Source organism: Eleutherodactylus coqui, chromosome 2 (genome assembly GCF_035609145.1).
Source record: "Eleutherodactylus coqui strain aEleCoq1 chromosome 2, aEleCoq1.hap1, whole genome shotgun sequence".
NCBI classification, from domain to species: Eukaryota; Metazoa; Chordata; class Amphibia; order Anura; family Eleutherodactylidae; genus Eleutherodactylus; species Eleutherodactylus coqui.
Genome location: NC_089838.1, coordinates 284,656,385 through 284,660,774, shown reverse-complemented (window position 1 = coordinate 284,660,774; position 4,390 = coordinate 284,656,385).

The window sequence follows — 4,390 nt, the reverse complement described above, 5'->3', positions numbered from 1 at the left end:
CAATCAAAAAACTTGACTTTTCCCATCGACCAATCAGCTTCTTAGGGGCGGGATTTTATGATAGAAGCTTCGAAGCCGCACTGTGAGTTTTTGACGGTCATGTGATCAACATGGGCGTGGCGTTAGTATATCACGTGACTGTATTTTACGTACTCTTCCAGCATGAAAACCGCAAAACAAGCGCACCTACCGGCAGGAGGTACCGCGCCGTGTAACGGGATGCATTTATCTATATTACACTCAAGTTCGGCACTAACAACCAATCACGTTGAATCTGGGAACCCAAACAACCAATCATGTTGAATCAGAAAACCCAAACAACCAATCAGCTTGCTGGAATTGTGAATCAGAACCAATGAGGTTGCTGGAATTGCTCCATAGTGCCGAACATGAGTGTGCTATAGATGGGGTGCGAAGAGCAACGAGTAATGCATACAGAGCCTTCTCCACTAGTTAGAAGGGAACTTTTAAAAACTTGTTTATTAACTTTTTTTTGTTTTTTACATTTTTTTCTCGCAGTTTCCAAGTTACAAGTAAATGAGGGTAGAAAGTAAAAACGGCGCAGAATTCTGCATGAACCCTTTTCGGGCACATGTGGCGCTAGTATGACACCGCCATGTTGGTGGGCGGGTCAGGCTGTATTGACATGGTGCCATAAAAGAAACGTACACGGAAAACCGTATGTGGTGTTGCTGAGTTTTTTTATGCAGTTGCGGTCTTGATCACAACTGTGTTTTCCACTGCGTGGCAAATATGTTTGTGCGTTTTTGCGGAGGATTTAGCCACACCGTATGACTACAGCCATAGAGAAAATGGCGCGTGCTTTATGGTCACCGATATGTTGGGGGGAGGGGTGGAGCGATTGTCTTACCTGTGCCGGTATGAGGTGGTTTTTAGTTTTGCTAATTTTTTTTACGCCAACGCAGGCATTTTAGACACATTTTTGAAGCATTTGTGAACCGCGGCAAAAATATTACATCCTAAATACGCGTTTTTTTTTTTAAACTGCACCTCGCTAACATTGTTTTAACGCACCCTAAGACCTGCGTCACACGAGCGTGTGCGATTGCGTTATTGCATGCCTAAATTGTTTTTTTGCGTGAGCAAAATATGCAACTTTGCATGGACCAAAAAACCTGCAGCCCCGGTCCGGTGCATTGAAAGGGTTAATTAGTGCAATTAGTTTCATATGTTCCGTTTCTCTGTGCAGGAAAATAGAGCATGCTGCGTATTTTTTTGAGCGGCGCAATTGTGCACACAAAAGGCACACTTGTGAGCAAACCCATTGCGATCAATGGGTTCTATTCGCTAGGTATTACACGCTCAAGTACGCCCGCGTGACGCTGATCTAAGGGGACGTTCACATGGCAGATTCCGCACGGAACCCACCTGTAAAACTACAGCAGAAATCCGTAGCTATTTTGCTACGTGTTCTGCCACGGATCCGTACACGGATTCAGCCCTGTCAGCGCCAGAATCCATGGTGGAGTTTCCGCATGGATCAATGAAAAGAAGTGCCGTCACTCCTTCATGGCAATCCATAGGAAAATGTGCTGGAAATTCCGCATGTGGATTTTGCCATTTAACACAGCCAGATCCGCTTGAAAATCCGTAAGAAAAAGCGCAACAGAATAGCCGTGGATCCGCGCCACAGTTTTACAGGTGTGACCATACTCTGAGGCTGAGAAAATCGCGTGAGATGTGTCCGTTGTGAGACGCACAAATATAAACCCATTCCTTTGAGTGGGGTCATATACATGAGCGTTTTTTTTGTTTTTTCCCCCCCCACATCGCATCTCGGTGTGAGAGAAAATCGTGGCATGTCTTATCTTTGGCCGTTCCCATGGAACGCCTCGCCCATTGTTTTTAATGGGGCCAGAAAAAACCCGTGAATGCGATGCTATGCGACTTTTCCCATCAGTTTGCCGCTCCCCTGAAGCGATGGGAGGCGCCCCTGAGAAATTAGCCTTAGGCCGCTGTCACACTAGCGTTTTTTTCAGCGTTCCAACGTCTCTAAAACACCTCCATTGATATCAAAAGGGCTTCTCAGACATGCGTCCGAGCGCAGCATTTCTAAAGCTGCAATTTTCGCACTATCTGCTCTATTTTAGTGCGTTTCACCTACTTTTAAAGTACCTCATCGCGCATGGCAATGATGGGATGCGTTAAAAAACACTGTCAAAGGCATTTGAAAACGTTGTAAAACGCCACCTTTTTACGGACTCCCGTGTGAGAGCAGCCTTAGAGGGGTCTCACACGAATGGATTTTAATTGCATTGTTCGCGATCGCCATCCATGCGGACTGTCCACTACAAAACACAGGCAGTGAAGGCATGTATTTCTGCCTTTTTTTTTTAATGAATTGCGTTTTCCGTGAGCATGCCCTATTTTGCCGTGGATTCCGCGTGGACGACCTGCATGGCAGTCAGTGAAGGTGTCCGATCCACAACCCATATGCAATAAATGCAAACAAAAAGAAAAAAAAACTGTTCCGTGCATGACTGCCTGCGAGCCTAGGCGGCCATATATAATACATGCTAGTGCCATACGCAGGGTCATCAGCTGGAATCCGCTGCGGGCCTCCTGCATGCCGAATCCCATTCGGTCACGTGAGCCCGGCCTTAGTTCATATGTAGCCAAATTGGCGCAGATTTTCCGCTGCAGAAAATACACACTAAAAACTGTGTGAAAATCTGCATAAATAAAAGGGTCACAGCCTGGGGGGTGGCCTGTGACCCGCTCTCAATTTTGAAGTAAATGGAGCCTCCAATGTCTGCAGGTCACAAGCTGTAAGAAATCCATCAAGGTTGGGTCTTCTTTGTAACCTCCGACCCGCGGTCCTGCCAGGCTGTGGCTCACACTATTTTAGGGGTACCGCAGCTGATGCTCTTGGTGGGCAGAATGGGGCTCCTTTACTCAGTCCATTATGCTGCCTCGTTGCCTCCAGACGTTTGTCGGTCTGGTAATATGTACTTTGACTCTAATACAGCGAGATTCAACATCCTGAAACTGTTTTATGACTCTTTCGCTGCCAAGATACACAGTCATGACTACTTCTTGTGCTTTGTATTCTGTGCCAGCATCAACGATCGCTGATCATTCATCAGTTACCTAGCGGGGAATGTTCTCACATCTGCCATCCTGCAGACAATTCACCTCAGCAGTTCTGTCAAACCCTCCCGTAGTCGCCTCATTCTCCCCTTCAGAGGCGTAACGTGAAGCTCCTAGGCCCCCAATGTAAATCCTGTAACAGAGCCCCCAACTATAATGCTTTATTCATAGTACTGAGCTCCCTATATAAAGAAGAGAGGCCTTATGGGCCCCCTAAGGCCGCCTGCAGACGGGCGGGTTGGATCCGGCAGCGAGAATTCTCGCCGCGGGACCCGACCCGAGAGCCTGCAGAGACGAGCGCGTACTCACCCGCGCCTGGCGACCCTGGCTCTTTCATGTGCCGGCTGCCGCGCAGCCGGCGCATGCGCAGACCGGAGCCGGCGGCCGGGTGAGTGCGAGCCCCGCACAAAAATAGGACATGCCGCGGTTTCTTTGCCGCGCGAGATTTCGCGCGGCCAAACCGCGGCCATCTGCATAGGAGTGCGGATTGTAATGCACTCCTATGCAAACTTTCAGTGGCGGAAATCCCGCGGGAAATCCCGCCGCGGGATTTCCGCATGTGTGCAGGCGGCCTAAGGGTCCTGGGCCCGGGTGCGACCGCATCCCCTATAGTTACGACAGTGCTCCCCTTTATTGGGCGGGGTACAAACAAGGCCATCTGTTAGTACGGAACAACTGCTATAAATGTTACCGTCACATGGTAAGATTCATTTTAAAAAGAACATGTGACTGCATAACGGTGCAAAAAATAGCAAAAGTTTGATTTCTTTCCCCATCAACAGCGGCAAGGGTCTCGGACAGCATCATGTTGGCGTTTTTTGATGTACCTCCATTGCACATGGCAGGAGACTTAAAGCTGTGCACAAGGTTCTTTCTGGCTCGGACATGTCTCCGGAGAGTCTGCGTCTCATTCTGGTACTGCTGGAGTACATTCTTCACGATAACTATTTTTGTTTTGCTTTTTGTACTACCGACAGTGCCAAGGGACCGCCATGGGGTCCAATATGGCCCCAGTTTATGCTAACGTTATGGCCAGGCTTGAGGAGGGGTTTGTGTACACTTTAGCTTTCTGGGAGTATGTCCAGGCCTGATGGGGCTATTATTTCACTATGTGGGTAGGGGGGTCATAATGATTTATTACTGTTTTCCAGCAAGACAAACCACATATATCCAGAGGTTAAGTTTACATTGCAACATTTGTATGTAGAAACACAGTTCCTTGATGTGAAAGTTTATTTCTGTTAGCAGGTTGAGTACTGACGTCACAGAAGGGTAAATA